General features: G+C 52.7%; 34 non-coding genes across 34 annotated transcripts; all 34 read right to left on the reverse strand.

Annotated features, from left to right (window-relative positions):
• Positions 1 to 226: 226 nt before the first annotated feature.
• LOC143811263 (U5 spliceosomal RNA) lies at positions 227 to 342 on the reverse strand. Its single transcript, XR_013223548.1, has one exon. It is a non-coding gene; the product is annotated as a U5 spliceosomal RNA (small nuclear RNA).
• Positions 343 to 652: 310 nt separating this feature from the next.
• Positions 653 to 768, reverse strand: LOC143811242 (U5 spliceosomal RNA). Its single transcript, XR_013223528.1, has one exon. It is a non-coding gene; the product is annotated as a U5 spliceosomal RNA (small nuclear RNA).
• Positions 769 to 1,078: 310 nt separating this feature from the next.
• Positions 1,079 to 1,194, reverse strand: LOC143811197 (U5 spliceosomal RNA). The gene has a single exon (XR_013223484.1). It is a non-coding gene; the product is annotated as a U5 spliceosomal RNA (small nuclear RNA).
• Positions 1,195 to 1,504: 310 nt separating this feature from the next.
• On the reverse strand, positions 1,505 to 1,620 carry LOC143811264 (U5 spliceosomal RNA). The gene has a single exon (XR_013223549.1). It is a non-coding gene; the product is annotated as a U5 spliceosomal RNA (small nuclear RNA).
• A 310-nt stretch (positions 1,621 to 1,930) lies between these two features.
• On the reverse strand, positions 1,931 to 2,046 carry LOC143811243 (U5 spliceosomal RNA). The gene has a single exon (XR_013223529.1). It is a non-coding gene; the product is annotated as a U5 spliceosomal RNA (small nuclear RNA).
• Positions 2,047 to 2,356: 310 nt separating this feature from the next.
• LOC143810563 (U5 spliceosomal RNA) lies at positions 2,357 to 2,472 on the reverse strand. Its single transcript, XR_013223014.1, has one exon. It is a non-coding gene; the product is annotated as a U5 spliceosomal RNA (small nuclear RNA).
• Positions 2,473 to 2,781: 309 nt separating this feature from the next.
• LOC143811128 (U5 spliceosomal RNA) lies at positions 2,782 to 2,897 on the reverse strand. The gene has a single exon (XR_013223418.1). It is a non-coding gene; the product is annotated as a U5 spliceosomal RNA (small nuclear RNA).
• Positions 2,898 to 3,207: 310 nt separating this feature from the next.
• Positions 3,208 to 3,323, reverse strand: LOC143811129 (U5 spliceosomal RNA). The gene has a single exon (XR_013223419.1). It is a non-coding gene; the product is annotated as a U5 spliceosomal RNA (small nuclear RNA).
• Positions 3,324 to 3,633: 310 nt separating this feature from the next.
• On the reverse strand, positions 3,634 to 3,749 carry LOC143811130 (U5 spliceosomal RNA). The gene has a single exon (XR_013223420.1). It is a non-coding gene; the product is annotated as a U5 spliceosomal RNA (small nuclear RNA).
• A 310-nt stretch (positions 3,750 to 4,059) lies between these two features.
• LOC143810564 (U5 spliceosomal RNA) lies at positions 4,060 to 4,175 on the reverse strand. Its single transcript, XR_013223015.1, has one exon. It is a non-coding gene; the product is annotated as a U5 spliceosomal RNA (small nuclear RNA).
• Positions 4,176 to 4,484: 309 nt separating this feature from the next.
• On the reverse strand, positions 4,485 to 4,600 carry LOC143811131 (U5 spliceosomal RNA). Its single transcript, XR_013223421.1, has one exon. It is a non-coding gene; the product is annotated as a U5 spliceosomal RNA (small nuclear RNA).
• A 310-nt stretch (positions 4,601 to 4,910) lies between these two features.
• On the reverse strand, positions 4,911 to 5,026 carry LOC143811279 (U5 spliceosomal RNA). Its single transcript, XR_013223565.1, has one exon. It is a non-coding gene; the product is annotated as a U5 spliceosomal RNA (small nuclear RNA).
• Positions 5,027 to 5,336: 310 nt separating this feature from the next.
• On the reverse strand, positions 5,337 to 5,452 carry LOC143811280 (U5 spliceosomal RNA). Its single transcript, XR_013223566.1, has one exon. It is a non-coding gene; the product is annotated as a U5 spliceosomal RNA (small nuclear RNA).
• A 310-nt stretch (positions 5,453 to 5,762) lies between these two features.
• Positions 5,763 to 5,878, reverse strand: LOC143811281 (U5 spliceosomal RNA). The gene has a single exon (XR_013223567.1). It is a non-coding gene; the product is annotated as a U5 spliceosomal RNA (small nuclear RNA).
• A 310-nt stretch (positions 5,879 to 6,188) lies between these two features.
• On the reverse strand, positions 6,189 to 6,304 carry LOC143811132 (U5 spliceosomal RNA). Its single transcript, XR_013223422.1, has one exon. It is a non-coding gene; the product is annotated as a U5 spliceosomal RNA (small nuclear RNA).
• A 318-nt stretch (positions 6,305 to 6,622) lies between these two features.
• Positions 6,623 to 6,738, reverse strand: LOC143811244 (U5 spliceosomal RNA). Its single transcript, XR_013223530.1, has one exon. It is a non-coding gene; the product is annotated as a U5 spliceosomal RNA (small nuclear RNA).
• A 611-nt stretch (positions 6,739 to 7,349) lies between these two features.
• LOC143810294 (U5 spliceosomal RNA) lies at positions 7,350 to 7,465 on the reverse strand. The gene has a single exon (XR_013222753.1). It is a non-coding gene; the product is annotated as a U5 spliceosomal RNA (small nuclear RNA).
• A 310-nt stretch (positions 7,466 to 7,775) lies between these two features.
• On the reverse strand, positions 7,776 to 7,891 carry LOC143811133 (U5 spliceosomal RNA). The gene has a single exon (XR_013223423.1). It is a non-coding gene; the product is annotated as a U5 spliceosomal RNA (small nuclear RNA).
• A 310-nt stretch (positions 7,892 to 8,201) lies between these two features.
• LOC143810482 (U5 spliceosomal RNA) lies at positions 8,202 to 8,317 on the reverse strand. The gene has a single exon (XR_013222934.1). It is a non-coding gene; the product is annotated as a U5 spliceosomal RNA (small nuclear RNA).
• Positions 8,318 to 8,626: 309 nt separating this feature from the next.
• LOC143811135 (U5 spliceosomal RNA) lies at positions 8,627 to 8,742 on the reverse strand. The gene has a single exon (XR_013223424.1). It is a non-coding gene; the product is annotated as a U5 spliceosomal RNA (small nuclear RNA).
• A 310-nt stretch (positions 8,743 to 9,052) lies between these two features.
• Positions 9,053 to 9,168, reverse strand: LOC143810426 (U5 spliceosomal RNA). Its single transcript, XR_013222881.1, has one exon. It is a non-coding gene; the product is annotated as a U5 spliceosomal RNA (small nuclear RNA).
• Positions 9,169 to 9,478: 310 nt separating this feature from the next.
• LOC143811164 (U5 spliceosomal RNA) lies at positions 9,479 to 9,594 on the reverse strand. Its single transcript, XR_013223451.1, has one exon. It is a non-coding gene; the product is annotated as a U5 spliceosomal RNA (small nuclear RNA).
• A 310-nt stretch (positions 9,595 to 9,904) lies between these two features.
• On the reverse strand, positions 9,905 to 10,020 carry LOC143810696 (U5 spliceosomal RNA). Its single transcript, XR_013223132.1, has one exon. It is a non-coding gene; the product is annotated as a U5 spliceosomal RNA (small nuclear RNA).
• Positions 10,021 to 10,631: 611 nt separating this feature from the next.
• LOC143810295 (U5 spliceosomal RNA) lies at positions 10,632 to 10,747 on the reverse strand. Its single transcript, XR_013222754.1, has one exon. It is a non-coding gene; the product is annotated as a U5 spliceosomal RNA (small nuclear RNA).
• A 310-nt stretch (positions 10,748 to 11,057) lies between these two features.
• On the reverse strand, positions 11,058 to 11,173 carry LOC143810427 (U5 spliceosomal RNA). Its single transcript, XR_013222882.1, has one exon. It is a non-coding gene; the product is annotated as a U5 spliceosomal RNA (small nuclear RNA).
• Positions 11,174 to 11,483: 310 nt separating this feature from the next.
• Positions 11,484 to 11,599, reverse strand: LOC143811165 (U5 spliceosomal RNA). Its single transcript, XR_013223452.1, has one exon. It is a non-coding gene; the product is annotated as a U5 spliceosomal RNA (small nuclear RNA).
• Positions 11,600 to 12,210: 611 nt separating this feature from the next.
• On the reverse strand, positions 12,211 to 12,326 carry LOC143810296 (U5 spliceosomal RNA). Its single transcript, XR_013222755.1, has one exon. It is a non-coding gene; the product is annotated as a U5 spliceosomal RNA (small nuclear RNA).
• A 310-nt stretch (positions 12,327 to 12,636) lies between these two features.
• On the reverse strand, positions 12,637 to 12,752 carry LOC143810483 (U5 spliceosomal RNA). The gene has a single exon (XR_013222935.1). It is a non-coding gene; the product is annotated as a U5 spliceosomal RNA (small nuclear RNA).
• A 309-nt stretch (positions 12,753 to 13,061) lies between these two features.
• Positions 13,062 to 13,177, reverse strand: LOC143810338 (U5 spliceosomal RNA). Its single transcript, XR_013222796.1, has one exon. It is a non-coding gene; the product is annotated as a U5 spliceosomal RNA (small nuclear RNA).
• Positions 13,178 to 13,487: 310 nt separating this feature from the next.
• LOC143810428 (U5 spliceosomal RNA) lies at positions 13,488 to 13,603 on the reverse strand. The gene has a single exon (XR_013222883.1). It is a non-coding gene; the product is annotated as a U5 spliceosomal RNA (small nuclear RNA).
• Positions 13,604 to 13,913: 310 nt separating this feature from the next.
• On the reverse strand, positions 13,914 to 14,029 carry LOC143811166 (U5 spliceosomal RNA). The gene has a single exon (XR_013223453.1). It is a non-coding gene; the product is annotated as a U5 spliceosomal RNA (small nuclear RNA).
• A 310-nt stretch (positions 14,030 to 14,339) lies between these two features.
• Positions 14,340 to 14,455, reverse strand: LOC143811136 (U5 spliceosomal RNA). Its single transcript, XR_013223425.1, has one exon. It is a non-coding gene; the product is annotated as a U5 spliceosomal RNA (small nuclear RNA).
• A 310-nt stretch (positions 14,456 to 14,765) lies between these two features.
• LOC143810683 (U5 spliceosomal RNA) lies at positions 14,766 to 14,881 on the reverse strand. Its single transcript, XR_013223120.1, has one exon. It is a non-coding gene; the product is annotated as a U5 spliceosomal RNA (small nuclear RNA).
• A 309-nt stretch (positions 14,882 to 15,190) lies between these two features.
• On the reverse strand, positions 15,191 to 15,306 carry LOC143810687 (U5 spliceosomal RNA). Its single transcript, XR_013223124.1, has one exon. It is a non-coding gene; the product is annotated as a U5 spliceosomal RNA (small nuclear RNA).
• Between the last annotated feature and the right edge of the window lie 187 nt (positions 15,307 to 15,493).

The raw sequence follows: 15,493 nt of genomic DNA on the forward strand, positions 1-15,493 counted from the left end.
GTTTGGTGATGGAAAAACAAAAACGGCAACAGCCCATCGTCCGCAGGCTGCTCTGTTCTCAGCTCTATGCTGCTGACAGAGCATCACCTGTTCCGCTGCCCGGAAGAAGGCCATCCATGGCTACAATATGCAAATGAGGGCCTCTTCCCAGCAACCACAGGGTTCAGTCTCCCACCGAAACCCCACCCACCCATTCCTTTATTCTGTTGTTGAACCCAATTAAGGAAGCCCCAGCAAGCTGGAGCATGCAAAAATTGCCACAAAACTCAGTTTTGCTCCTCTCCACGGAAATCTTTAGTAAAAGGCGAAAGATTTTTACGTTCTGAAGAGAAGCCAAAGTATACTGGGCAAGGGCCTCCTCCCGACCTACCACCATGGCAGCAGCCTTCACTTGGCCCAGGGAGAGCACCTAGAAGTGGGTGCGTGGTTTGGTGATGGAAAAACAGAAACGGCAACAGCCCATCGTCCGCAGGCTGCTCTGTTCTCAGCTCTATGCTGCTGACAGAGCATCACCTGTTCCGCTGCCCGGAAGAAGGCCATCCATGGCTTCAATATGCAAATGAGGGCCTCTTCCCAGCAACCCCAGGGTTCAGTCTCCCACCAAAACCCCACCCACCCATTCCTTTATTCTGTTGTTGAACCCAATTAAGGAAGCCCCAGCAAGCTGGAGCATGCAAAAATTGCCACAAAACTCAGTTTTGCTCCTCTCCACGGAAATCTTTAGTAAAAGGCGAAAGATTTTTACGTTCTGAAGAGAAGCCGGAGTATACTGGGCAAGGGCCTCCTCCCGACCTACCACCATGGCAGCAGCCCTCACTTGGCCCAGGGAGAGCACCTAGAAGTGGGTGCGTGGTTTGGTGATGGAAAAACAAAAACGGCAACAGCCCATCGTCCGCAGGCTGCTCTGTTCTCAGCTCTATGCTGCTGACAGAGCATCACCTGTTCCGCTGCCCGGAAGAAGGCCATCCATGGCTACAATATGCAAATGAGGGCCTCTTCCCAGCAACCACAGGGTTCAGTCTCCCACCGAAACCCCACCCACCCATTCCTTTATTCTGTTGTTGAACCCAATTAAGGAAGCCCCAGGAAGCTGGAGCATGCAAAAATTGCCACAAAACTCAGTTTTGCTCCTCTCCACGGAAATCTTTAGTAAAAGGCGAAAGATTTTTACGTTCTGAAGAGAAGCCAGAGTATACTGGGCAAGGGCCTCCTCCCGACCTACCACCATGGCAGCAGCCCTCACTTGGCCCAGGGAGAGCACCTAGAAGTGGGTGCGTGGTTTGGTGATGGAAAAACAAAAACGGCAACAGCCCATCGTCCGCAGGCTGCTCTGTTCTCAGCTCTATGCTGCTGACAGAGCATCACCTGTTCCGCTGCCCGGAAGAAGGCCATCCATGGCTACAATATGCAAATGAGGGCCTCTTCCCAGCAACCACAGGGTTCAGTCTCCCACCGAAACCCCACCCACCCATTCCTTTATTCTGTTGTTGAACCCAATTAAGGAAGCCCCAGCAAGCTGGAGCATGCAAAAATTGCCACAAAACTCAGTTTTGCTCCTCTCCACGGAAATCTTTAGTAAAAGGCGAAAGATTTTTACGTTCTGAAGAGAAGCCAAAGTATACTGGGCAAGGGCCTCCTCCCGACCTACCACCATGGCAGCAGCCTTCACTTGGCCCAGGGAGAGCACCTAGAAGTGGGTGCGTGGTTTGGTGATGGAAAAACAGAAACGGCAACAGCCCATCGTCCGCAGGCTGCTCTGTTCTCAGCTCTATGCTGCTGACAGAGCATCACCTGTTCCGCTGCCCGGAAGAAGGCCATCCATGGCTTCAATATGCAAATGAGGGCCTCTTCCCAGCAACCCCAGGGTTCAGTCTCCCACCAAAACCCCACCCACCCATTCCTTTATTCTGTTGTTGAACCCAATTAAGGAAGCCCCAGCAAGCTGGAGCATGCAAAAATTGCCACAAAACTCAGTTTTGCTCCTCTCCACGGAAATCTTTAGTAAAAGGCGAAAGATTTTTACGTTCTGAAGAGAAGCCGGAGTATACTGGGCAAGGGCCTCCTCCCGACCTACCACCATGGCAGCAGCCCTCACTTGGCCCAGGGAGAGCACCTAGAAGTGGGTGCGTGGTTTGGTGATGGAAAAACAAAAATGGCAACAGCCCATCGTCCGCAGGCTGCTCTGTTCTCAGCTCTATGCTGCTGACAGAGCATCACCTGTTCCGCTGCCCGGAAGAAGGCCATCCATGGCTACAATATGCAAATAAGGGCCTCTTCCCAGCAACCCCAGGGTTCAGTCTCCCACCGAAACCCCACCCACCCATTCCTTTATTCTGTTGTTGAACCCAATTAAGGAAACCCCAGCAAGCTGGAGCATGCAAAAATTGCCACAAAACTCAGTTTTGCTCCTCTCCACGGATATCTTTAGTAAAAGGCGAAAGATTTTTACGTTCTGAAGTGAAGCCAGAGTATACTGGGCAAGGGCCTCCTCCCGACCTACCACCATGGCAGCAGCCCTCACTTGGCCCAGGGAGAGCACCTAGAAGTGGGTGCGTGGTTTGGTGATGGAAAAACAAAAACGGCAACAGCCCATCGTCCGCAGGCTGCTCTGTTCTCAGCTCTATGTGCTGACAGAGCATCACCTGTTCCGCTGCCCGGAAGAAGGCCATCCATGGCTACAATATGCAAATGAGGGCCTCTTCCCAGCAACCCCAGGGTTCAGTCTCCCACCGAAACCCCACCCACCCATTCCTTTATTCTGTTGTTGAACCCAGTTAAGGAAGCCCCAGCAAGCTGGAGCATGCAAAAATTGCCACAAAACTCAGTTTTGCTCCTCTCCACGGAAATCTTTAGTAAAAGGCGAAAGATTTTTACGTTCTGAAGAGAAGCCAGAGTATACTGGGCAAGGGCCTCCTCCCGACCTACCACCATGGCAGCAGCCCTCACTTGGCCCAGGGAGAGCACCTAGAAGTGGGTGCGTGGTTTGGTGATGGAAAAACAAAAACGGCAAAAGCCCATCGTCCGCAGGCTGCTCTGTTCTCAGCTCTATGCTGCTGACAGAGCATCACCTGTTCCGCTGCCCGGAAGAAGGCCATCCATGGCTACAATATGCAAATGAGGGCCTCTTCCCAGCAACCACAGGGTTCAGTCTCCCACCGAAACCCCACCCACCCATTCCTTTATTCTGTTGTTGAACCCAATTAAGGAAGCCCCAGCAAGCTGGAGCATGCAAAAATTGCCACAAAACTCAGTTTTGCTCCTCTCCACGGAAATCTTTAGTAAAAGGCGAAAGATTTTTACGTTCTGAAGAGAAGCCAGAGTATACTGGGCAAGGGCCTCCTCCCGACCTACCACCATGGCAGCAGCCTTCACTTGGCCCAGGGAGAGCACCTAGAAGTGGGTGCGTGGTTTGATGATGGAAAAACAGAAACGGCAACAGCCCATCGTCCGCAGGCTGCTCTGTTCTCAGCTCTATGCTGCTGACAGAGCATCACCTGTTCCGCTGCCCGGAAGAAGGCCATCCATGGCTTCAATATGCAAATGAGGGCCTCTTCCCAGCAACCCCAGGGTTCAGTCTCCCACCAAAACCCCACCCACCCATTCCTTTATTCTGTTGTTGAACCCAATTAAGGAAGCCCCAGCAAGCTGGAGCATGCAAAAATTGCCACAAAACTCAGTTTTGCTCCTCTCCACGGAAATCTTTAGTAAAAGGCGAAAGATTTTTACGTTCTGAAGAGAAGCCAGAGTATACCGGGCAAGGGCCTCCTCCCGACCTACCGCCATGGCAGCAGCCCTCACTTGGCCCAGGGAGAGCACCTAGAAGTGGGTGCGTGGTTTGGTGATGGAAAAACAAAAACGGCAACAGCCCATCGTCCGCAGGCTGCTCTTTTCTCAGCTCTATGCTGCTGACAGAGCATCACCTGTTCCGCTGCCCGGAAGAAGGCCATCCATGGCTACAATATGCAAATAAGGGCCTCTTCCCAGCAACCCCAGGGTTCAGTCTCCCACCGAAACCCCACCCACCCATTCCTTTATTCTGTTGTTGAACCCAATTAAGGAAACCCCAGCAAGCTGGAGCATGCAAAAATTGCCACAAAACTCAGTTTTGCTCCTCTCCACGGATATCTTTAGTAAAAGGCGAAAGATTTTTACGTTCTGAAGTGAAGCCAGAGTATACTGGGCAAGGGCCTCCTCCCGACCTACCACCATGGCAGCAGCCCTCACTTGGCCCAGGGAGAGCACCTAGAAGTGGGTGCGTGGTTTGGTGATGGAAAAACAAAAACGGCAACAGCCCGTCGTCCGCAGGCTGCTCTGTTCTCAGCTCTATGTGCTGACAGAGCATCACCTGTTCCGCTGCCCGGAAGAAGGCCATCCATGGCTACAACATGCAAATGAGGGCCTCTTCCCAGCAACCCCAGGGTTCAGTCTCCCACCGAAACCCCACCCACCCATTCCTTTATTCTGTTGTTGAACCCAGTTAAGGAAGCCCCAGCAAGCTGGAGCATGCAAAAATTGCCACAAAACTCAGTTTTGCTCCTCTCCACGGAAATCTTTAGTAAAAGGCGAAAGATTTTTACGTTCTGAAGAGAAGCCAGAGTATACTGGGCAAGGGCCTCCTCCCGACCTACCACCATGGCAGCAGCCCTCACTTGGCCCAGGGAGAGCACCTAGAAGTGGGTGCGTGGTTTGGTGATGGAAAAACAAAAACGGCAACAGCCCATCGTCCGCAGGCTGCTCTGTTCTCAGCTCTATGCTGCTGACAGAGCATCACCTGTTCCGCTGCCCGGAAGAAGGCCATCCATGGCTACAATATGCAAATGAGGGCCTCTTCCCAGCAACCACAGGGTTCAGTCTCCCACCGAAACCCCACCAACCCATTCCTTTATTCTGTTGTTGAACCCAATTAAGGAAGCCCCAGCAAGCTGGAGCATGCAAAAATTGCCACAAAACTCAGTTTTGCTCCTCTCCACGGAAATCTTTAGTAAAAGGCGAAAGATTTTTACGTTCTGAAGAGAAGCCAGAGCATACTGGGCAAGGGCCTCCTCCCGACCTACCACCATGGCAGCAGCCTTCACTTGGCCCAGGGAGAGCACCTAGAAGTGGGTGCGTGGTTTGGTGATGGAAAAACAAAAACGGCAACAGCCCATCGTCCGCAGGCTGCTCTGTTCTCAGCTCTATGCTGCTGACAGAGCATCACCTGTTCCGCTGCCCGGAAGAAGGCCATCCATGGCTACAATATGCAAATGAGGGCCTCTTCCCAGCAACCACAGGGTTCAGTCTCCCACCGAAACCCCACCAACCCATTCCTTTATTCTGTTGTTGAACCCAATTAAGGAAGCCCCAGCAAGCTGGAGCATGCAAAAATTGCCACAAAACTCAGTTTTGCTCCTCTCCACGGAAATCTTTAGTAAAAGGCGAAAGATTTTTACGTTCTGAAGAGAAGCCAGAGCATACTGGGCAAGGGCCTCCTCCCGACCTACCACCATGGCAGCAGCCTTCACTTGGCCCAGGGAGAGCACCTAGAAGTGGGTGCGTGGTTTGGTGATGGAAAAACAAAAACGGCAACAGCCCATCGTCCGCAGGCTGCTCTGTTCTCAGCTCTATGCTGCTGACAGAGCATCACCTGTTCCGCTGCCCGGAAGAAGGCCATCCATGGCTACAATATGCAAATGAGGGCCTCTTCCCAGCAACCACAGGGTTCAGTCTCCCACCGAAACCCCACCAACCCATTCCTTTATTCTGTTGTTGAACCCAATTAAGGAAGCCCCAGCAAGCTGGAGCATGCAAAAATTGCCACAAAACTCAGTTTTGCTCCTCTCCACGGAAATCTTTAGTAAAAGGCGAAAGATTTTTACGTTCTGAAGAGAAGCCAGAGCATACTGGGCAAGGGCCTCCTCCCGACCTACCACCATGGCAGCAGCCTTCACTTGGCCCAGGGAGAGCACCTAGAAGTGGGTGCGTGGTTTGGTGATGGAAAAACAAAAACGGCAACAGCCCATCGTCCGCAGGCTGCTCTGTTCTCAGCTCTATGCTGCTGACAGAGCATCACCTGTTCCGCTGCCCGGAAGAAGGCCATCCATGGCTACAATATGCAAATGAGGGCCTCTTCCCAGCAACCACAGGGTTCAGTCTCCCACCGAAACCCCACCCACCCATTCCTTTATTCTGTTGTTGAACCCAATTAAGGAAGCCCCAGCAAGCTGGAGCATGCAAAAATTGCCACAAAACTCAGTTTTGCTCCTCTCCACGGAAATCTTTAGTAAAAGGCGAAAGATTTTTACGTTCTGAAGAGAAGCCAGAGTATACTGGGCAAGCGCCTCCTCCCGACCTACCACCATGGCAGCAGCCCTCACTTGGCCCAGGGAGAGCACCTAGAAGTGGGTGCGTGGTTTGGTGATGGAAAAACAAAAACGGCAACAGCCCATCGTCTGCAGGCTGCTCTGTTCTCAGCTCTATGCTGCTGACAGAGCATCACCTGTTCCGCTGCCCGGAAGAAGGCCATCCATGGCTACAATATGCAAATGAGGGCCTCTTCCCAGCAACCACAGGGTTCAGTCTCCCACCGAAACCCCACCCACCCACCCACCCATTCCTTTATTCTGTTGTTGAACCCAATTAAGGAAGCCCCAGCAAGCTGGAGCATGCAAAAATTGCCACAAAACTCAGTTTTGCTCCTCTCCACGGAAATCTTTAGTAAAAGGCGAAAGATTTTTACGTTCTGAAGAGAAGCCGGAGTATACTGGGCAAGGGCCTCCTCCCGACCTACCACCATGGCAGCAGCCTTCACTTGGCCCAGGGAGAGCACCTAGAAGTGGGTGCGTGGTTTGGTGATGGAAAAACAAAAACGGCAACAGCCCATCGTCCGCAGGCTGCTCTGTTCTCAGCTCTATGCTGCTGACAGAGCATCACCTGTTCCGCTGCCCGGAAGAAGGCCATCCATGGCTACAATATGCAAATGAGGGCCTCTTCCCAGCAACCCCAGGGTTCAGTCTCCCACCGAAACCCCACCCACCCATTCCTTTATTCTGTTGTTGAACCCAATTAAGGCTACGTTCACATTTGCGGTGTGCGCCGCAGCGTCGCCGCCGCAACGCACAGCGCAAATGTGAACACATGCACAACGCTGCTTTTTGCGCCGCATGCGTCCTTTTTTCCATTGATTTTGGACGCAGCAAAAATGCAACTTGCTGCGTCCTCTGCGCCCCGACGCGGGCGCCGCAGGGACGCATGCGGTGCAAAAAGCAAGTGCACCGCATGTCCATGCGCCCCCATGTTAAATATAGGGGCGCATAATGCATGCGGCGCCCGACGCTGCGGCGCTAGCCGCAAATGTGAACGTAGCCTTAGGAACCCCCAGCAAGCTGGAGCATGCAAAAATTGCCACAAAACTCAGTTTTGCTCCTCTCCACGGAAATCTTTAGTAAAAGGCGAAAGATTTTTACGTTCTGAAGAGAAGCCAGAGTATACTGGGCAAGCGCCTCCTCCCGACCTACCACCATGGCAGCAGCCCTCACTTGGCCCAGGGAGAGCACCTAGAAGTGGGTGCGTGGTTTGGTGATGGAAAAACAAAAACGGCAACAGCCCATCGTCCGCAGGCTGCTCTGTTCTCAGCTCTATGCTGCTGACAGAGCATCACCTGTTCCGCTGCCCGGAAGAAGGCCATCCATGGCTACAATATGCAAATGAGGGCCTCTTCCCAGCAACCACAGGGTTCAGTCTCCCACCGAAACCCCACCCACCCATTCCTTTATTCTGTTGTTGAACCCAATTAAGGAAGCCCCAGCAAGCTGGAGCATGCAAAAATTGCCACAAAACTCAGTTTTGCTCCTCTCCACGGAAATCTTTAGTAAAAGGCGAAAGATTTTTACGTTCTGAAGAGAAGCCAGAGTATACTGGGCAAGGGCCTCCTCCCGACCTACCACCATGGCAGCAGCCTTCACTTGGCCCAGGGAGAGCACCTAGAAGTGGGTGCGTGGTTTGGTGATGGAAAAACAAAAACGGCAACAGCCCATCGTCCGCAGGCTGCTCTGTTCTCAGCTCTATGCTGCTGACAGAGCATCACCTGTTCCGCTGCCCGGAAGAAGGCCATCCATGGCTTCAATATGCAAATGAGGGCCTCTTCCCAGCAACCCCAGGGTTCAGTCTCCCACCAAAACCCCACCCACCCATTCCTTTATTCTGTTGTTGAACCCAATTAAGGAAGCCCCAGCAAGCTGGAGCATGCAAAAATTGCCACAAAACTCAGTTTTGCTCCTCTCCACGGATATCTTTAGTAAAAGGCGAAAGATTTTTACGTTCTGAAGTGAAGCCAGAGTATACTGGGCAAGGGCCTCCTCCCGACCTACCACCATGGCAGCAGCCCTCACTTGGCCCAGGGAGAGCACCTAGAAGTGGGTGCGTGGTTTGGTGATGGAAAAACAAAAACGGCAACAGCCCATCGTCCGCAGGCTGCTCTGTTCTCAGCTCTATGTGCTGACAGAGCATCACCTGTTCCGCTGCCCGGAAGAAGGCCATCCATGGCTACAATATGCAAATGAGGGCCTCTTCCCAGCAACCCCAGGGTTCAGTCTCCCACCGAAACCCCACCCACCCATTCCTTTATTCTGTTGTTGAACCCAGTTAAGGAAGCCCCAGCAAGCTGGAGCATGCAAAAATTGCCACAAAACTCAGTTTTGCTCCTCTCCACGGAAATCTTTAGTAAAAGGCGAAAGATTTTTACGTTCTGAAGAGAAGCCAGAGTATACTGGGCAAGGGCCTCCTCCCGACCTACCACCATGGCAGCAGCCCTCACTTGGCCCAGGGAGAGCACCTAGAAGTGGGTGCGTGGTTTGGTGATGGAAAAACAAAAACGGCAACAGCCCATCGTCCGCAGGCTGCTCTGTTCTCAGCTCTATGCTGCTGACAGAGCATCACCTGTTCCGCTGCCCGGAAGAAGGCCATCCATGGCTACAATATGCAAATGAGGGCCTCTTCCCAGCAACCACACGGTTCAGTCTCCCACCGAAACCCCACCCACCCATTCCTTTATTCTGTTGTTGAACCCAATTAAGGAAGCCCCAGCAAGCTGGAGCATGCAAAAATTGCCACAAAACTCAGTTTTGCTCCTCTCCACGGAAATCTTTAGTAAAAGGCGAAAGATTTTTACGTTCTGAAGAGAAGCCAGATTATACTGGGCAAGGGCCTCCTCCCGACCTACCACCATGGCAGCAGCCTTCACTTGGCCCAGGGAGAGCACCTAGAAGTGGGTGCGTGGTTTGGTGATGGAAAAACAAAAACGGCAACAGCCCATCGTCCGCAGGCTGCTCTGTTCTCAGCTCTATGCTGCTGACAGAGCATCACCTGTTCCGCTGCCCGGAAGAAGGCCATCCATGGCTTCAATATGCAAATGAGGGCCTCTTCCCAGCAACCCCAGGGTTCAGTCTCCCACCAAAACCCCACCCACCCATTCCTTTATTCTGTTGTTGAACCCAATTAAGGAAGCCCCAGCAAGCTGGAGCATGCAAAAATTGCCACAAAACTCAGTTTTGCTCCTCTCCACGGAAATCTTTAGTAAAAGGCAAAAGATTTTTACGTTCTGAAGAGAAGCCAGAGTATACTGGGCAAGGGCCTCCTCCCGACCTACCACCATGGCAGCAGCCCTCACTTGGCCCAGGGAGAGCACCTAGAAGTGGGTGCGTGGTTTGGTGATGGAAAAACAAAAACGGCAACAGCCCATCGTCCGCAGGCTGCTCTGTTCTCAGCTCTATGCTGCTGACAGAGCATCACCTGTTCCGCTGCCCGGAAGAAGGCCATCCATGGCTACAATATGCAAATAAGGGCCTCTTCCAAGCAACCCCAGGGTTCAGTCTCCCACCGAAACCCCACCCACCCATTCCTTTATTCTGTTGTTGAACCCAATTAAGGAAACCCCAGCAAGCTGGAGCATGCAAAAATTGCCACAAAACTCAGTTTTGCTCCTCTCCACGGATATCTTTCGTAAAATGCGAAAGATTTTTACGTTCTGAAGTGAAGCCAGAGTATACTGGGCAAGGGCCTCCTCCCGACCTACCACCATGGCAGCAGCCCTCACTTGGCCCAGGGAGAGCACCTAGAAGTGGGTGCGTGGTTTGGTGATGGAAAAACAAAAACGGCAACAGCCCATCGTCCGCAGGCTGCTCTGTTCTCAGCTCTATGCTGCTGACAGAGCATCACCTGTTCCGCTGCCCGGAAGAAGGCCATCCATGGCTACAATATGCAAATGAGGGCCTCTTCCCAGCAACCCCAGGGTTCAGTCTCCCACCGAAACCCCACCCACCCATTCCTTTATTCTGTTGTTGAACCCAATTAAGGCTACGTTCACATTTGCGGTGTGCGCCGCAGCGTCGCCGCCGCAACGCACAGCGCAAATGTGAACACATGCACAACGCTGCTTTTTGCGCCGCATGCGTCCTTTTTTCCATTGATTTTGGACGCAGCAAAAATGCAACTTGCTGCGTCCTCTGCGCCCCGACGCGGGCGCCGCAGGGACGCATGCGGTGCAAAAAGCAAGTGCACCGCATGTCCATGCGCCCCCATGTTAAATACAGGGGCGCATAATGCATGCGGCGCCCGACGCTGCGGCGCTAGCCGCAAATGTGAACGTAGCCTTAGGAACCCCCAGCAAGCTGGAGCATGCAAAAATTGCCACAAAACTCAGTTTTGCTCCTCTCCACGGAAATCTTTAGTAAAAGGCGAAAGATTTTTACGTTCTGAAGAGAAGCCAGAGTATTCTGGGCAAGCGCCTCCTCCCGACCTACCACCATGGCAGCAGCCCTCACTTGGCCCAGGGAGAGCACCTAGAAGTGGGTGCGTGGTTTGGTGATGGAAAAACAAAAACGGCAACAGCCCATCGTCCGCAGGCTGCTCTGTTCTCAGCTCTATGCTGCTGACAGAGCATCACCTGTTCCGCTGCCCGGAAGAAGGCCATCCATGGCTACAATATGCAAATGAGGGCCTCTTCCCAGCAACCACAGGGTTCAGTCTCCCACCGAAACCCCACCCACCCATTCCTTTATTCTGTTGTTGAACCCAATTAAGGAAGCCCCAGCAAGCTGGAGCATGCAAAAATTGCCACAAAACTCAGTTTTGCTCCTCTCCACGGAAATCTTTAGTAAAAGGCGAAAGATTTTTACGTTCTGAAGAGAAGCCAGATTATACTGGGCAAGGGCCTCCTCCCGACCTACCACCATGGCAGCAGCCTTCACTTGGCCCAGGGAGAGCACCTAGAAGTGGGTGCGTGGTTTGGTGATGGAAAAACAAAAACGGCAACAGCCCATCGTCCGCAGGCTGCTCTGTTCTCAGCTCTATGCTGCTGACAGAGCATCACCTGTTCCGCTGCCCGGAAGAAGGCCATCCATGGCTTCAATATGCAAATGAGGGCCTCTTCCCAGCAACCCCAGGGTTCAGTCTCCCACCAAAACCCCACCCACCCATTCCTTTATTCTGTTGTTGAACCCAATTAAGGAAGCCCCAGCAAGCTGGAGCATGCAAAAATTGCCACAAAACTCAGTTTTGCTCCTCTCCACGGAAATCTTTAGTAAAAGGCAAAAGATTTTTACGTTCTGAAGAGAAGCCAGAGTATACTGGGCAAGGGCCTCCTCCCGACCTACCACCATGGCAGCAGCCCTCACTTGGCCCAGGGAGAGCACCTAGAAGTGGGTGCGTGGTTTGGTGATGGAAAAACAAAAACGGCAACAGCCCATCGTCCGCAGGCTGCTCTGTTCTCAGCTCTATGCTGCTGACAGAGCATCACCTGTTCCGCTGCCCGGAAGAAGGCCATCCATGGCTACAATATGCAAATGAGGGCCTCTTCCCAGCAACCCCAGGGTTCAGTCTCCCACCGAAACCCCACCCACCCATTCCTTTATTCTGTTGTTGAACCCAATTAAGGCTACGTTCACATTTGCGGTGTGCGCCGCAGCGTCGCCGCCGCAACGCACAGCGCAAATGTGAACACATGCACAACGCTGCTTTTTGCGCCGCATGCGTCCTTTTTTCCATTGATTTTGGACGCAGCAAAAATGCAACTTGCTGCGTCCTCTGCGCCCCGACGCGGGCGCCGCAGGGACGCATGCGGTGCAAAAAGCAAGTGCACCGCATGTCCATGCGCCCCCATGTTAAATATAGGGGCGCATAATGCATGCGGCGCCCGACGCTGCGGCGCTAGCCGCAAATGTGAACGTAGCCTTAGGAACCCCCAGCAAGCTGGAGCATGCAAAAATTGCCACAAAACTCAGTTTTGCTCCTCTCCACGGAAATCTTTAGTAAAAGGCGAAAGATTTTTACGTTCTGAAGAGAAGCCAGAGTATTCTGGGCAAGCGCCTCCTCCCGACCTACCACCATGGCAGCAGCCCTCACTTGGCCCAGGGAGAGCACCTAGAAGTGGGTGCGTGGTTTGGTGATGGAAAAACAAAAACGGCAACAGCCCATCGTCCGCAGGCTGCTCTGTTCTCAGCTCTATGCTGCTGACAGAGCATCACCTGTTCCGCTGCCCGGAAGAAGGCCATCCATGGCTTCAATATGCAAATGAGGGCCTCTTCCCAGCAACCCCAGGGTTCAGTCTCCCACCAAAACCCCACCCACCCATTCCTTTATTCTGTTGTTGAACCCAATTAAGGAAGCCCCAGCAAGCTGGAGCATGCAAAAATTGCCACAAAACTCAGTTTTGCTCCTCTCCACGGATATCTTTAGTAAAAGGCGAAAGATTTTTACGTTCTGAAGTGAAGCCAGAGTATACTGGGCAAGGGCCTCCTCCCGACCTACCACCATGGCAGCAGCCCTCACTTGGCCCAGGGAGAGCACCTAGAAGTGGGTGCGTGGTTTGGTGATGGAAAAACAAAAACGGCAACAGCCCATCGTCCGCAGGCTGCTCTGTTCTCAGCTCTATGTGCTGACAGAGCATCACCTGTTCCGCTGCCCGGAAGAAGGCCATCCATGGCTACAATATGCAAATGAGGGCCTCTTCCCAGCAACCCCAGGGTTCAGTCTCCCACCGAAACCCCACCCACCCATTCCTTTATTCTGTTGTTGAACCCAGTTAAGGAAGCCACAGCAAGCTGGAGCATGCAAAAATTGCCACAAAACTCAGTTTTGCTCCTCTCCACGGAAATCTTTAGTAAAAGGCGAAAGATTTTTACGTTCTGAAGAGAAGCCAGAGTATACTGGGCAAGGGCCTCCTCCCAACCTACCACCATGGCAGCAGCCCTCACTTGGCCCAGGGAGAGCACCTAGAAGTGGGTGCGTGGTTTGGTGATGGAAAAACAAAAACGGCAACAGCCCATCGTCCGCAGGCTGCTCTGTTCTCAGCTCTATGCTGCTGACAGAGCATCACCTGTTCCGCTGCCCGGAAGAAGGCCATCCATGGCTACAATATGCAAATGAGGGCCTCTTCCCAGCAACCACAGGGTTCAGTCTCCCACCGAAACCCCACCCACCCATTCCTTTATTCTGTTGTTGAACCCAATTAAGGAAGCCCCAGCAAGCTGGAGCATGCAAAAATTGCCACAAAACTCAGTTTTGCTCCTCTCCACGGAAATCTTTAGTAAAAGGCGAAAGATTTTTACGTTCTGAAGAGAAGCCAGATTATACTGTGCAAGGGCCTCCTCCCGACCTACCACCATGGCAGCAGCCTTCACTTGGCCCAGGGAGAGCACCTAGAAGTGGGTGCGTGGTTTGGTGATGGAAAAACAAAAACGGCAACAGCCCATCGTCCGCAGGCTGCTCTGTTCTCAGCTCTATGCTGCTGACAGAGCATCACCTGTTCCGCTGCCCGGAAGAAGGCCATCCATGGCTTCAATATGCAAATGAGGGCCTCTTCCCAGCAACCCCAGGGTTCAGTCTCCCACCAAAACCCCACCCACCCATTCCTTTATTCTGTTGTTGAACCCAATTAAGGAAGCCCCAGCAAGCTGGAGCATGCAAAAATTGCCACAAAACTCAGTTTTGCTCCTCTCCACGGAAATCTTTAGTAAAAGGCAAAAGATTTTTACGTTCTGAAGAGAAGCCAGAGTATGCTGGGCAAGGGCCTCCTCCCGACCTACCACCATGGCAGCAGCCCTCACTTGGCCCAGGGAGAGCACCTAGAAGTGGGTGCGTGGTTTGGTGATGGAAAAACAAAAACGGCAACAGCCCATCGTCCGCAGGCTGCTCTGTTCTCAGCTCTATGCTGCTGACAGAGCATCACCTGTTCCGCTGCCCGGAAGAAGGCCATCCATGGCTACAATATGCAAATGAGGGCATCTTCCCAGCAACCCCAGGGTTCAGTCTCCCACCAAAACCCCACCCACCCATTCCTTTATTCTGTTGTTGAACCCAATTAAGGAAGCCCCAGCAAGCTGGAGCATGCAAAAATTGCCACAAAACTCAGTTTTGCTCCTCTCCACGGAAATCTTTAGTAAAAGGCGAAAGATTTTTACGTTCTGAAGAGAAGCCAGAGTATACTGGGCAAGGGCCTCCTCCCGACCTACCACCATGGCAGCAGCCCTCACTTGGCCCAGGGAGAGCACCTAGAAGTGGGTGCGTGGTTTGGTGATGGAAAAACAAAAACGGCAACAGCCCATCGTCCGCAGGCTGCTCTGTTCTCAGCTCTATGCTGCTGACAGAGCATCACCTGTTCCGCTGCCCGGAAGAAGGCCATCCATGGCTACAATATGCAAATAAGGGCCTCTTCCCAGCAACCCCAGGGTTCAGTCTCCCACCGAAACCCCACCCACCCATTCCTTTATTCTGTTGTTGAACCCAATTAAGGAAACCCCAGCAAGCTGGAGCATGCAAAAATTGCCACAAAACTCAGTTTTGCTCCTCTCCACGGATATCTTTAGTAAAAGGCGAAAGATTTTTACGTTCTGAAGTGAAGCCACAGTATACTGGGCAAGGGCCTCCTCCCGACCTACCACCATGGCAGCAGCCCTCACTTGGCCCAGGGAGAGCACCTAGAAGTGGGTGCGTGGTTTGGTGATGGAAAAACAAAAACGGCAACAGCCCATCGTCCGCAGGCTGCTCTGTTCTCAGCTCTATGTGCTGACAGAGCATCACCTGTTCCGCTGCCCGGAAGAAGGCCATCCATGGCTTCAATATGCAAATGAGGGCCTCTTCCCAGCAACCCCAGGGTTCAGTCTCCCACCGAAACCCCACCCACCCATTCCTTTATTCTGTTGTTGAACCCAATTAAGGAAACCCCAGCAAGCTGGAGCATGCAAAAATTGCCACAAAACTCAGTTTTACTCCTCTCCACAGATATCTTTAGTAAAAGGCGAAAGATTTTTACGTTCTGAAGTGAAGCCAGAGTATACTGGGCAAGGGCCTCCTCCCGACCTACCACCATGGCAGCAGCCCTCACTTGGCCCAGGGAGAGCACCTAGAAGTGGGTGCGTGGTTTGGTGATGGAAAAACAAAAACGGCAACAGCCCATCGTCCGCAGGCTGCTCTGTTCTCAGCTCTATGTGCTGACAGAGCATCACCTGTTCCGCTGCCCGGA

The sequence above is a fragment of the Ranitomeya variabilis genome, chromosome 2 (genome assembly GCF_051348905.1).
Source record: "Ranitomeya variabilis isolate aRanVar5 chromosome 2, aRanVar5.hap1, whole genome shotgun sequence".
Classification (NCBI taxonomy): Eukaryota; Metazoa; Chordata; class Amphibia; order Anura; family Dendrobatidae; genus Ranitomeya; species Ranitomeya variabilis.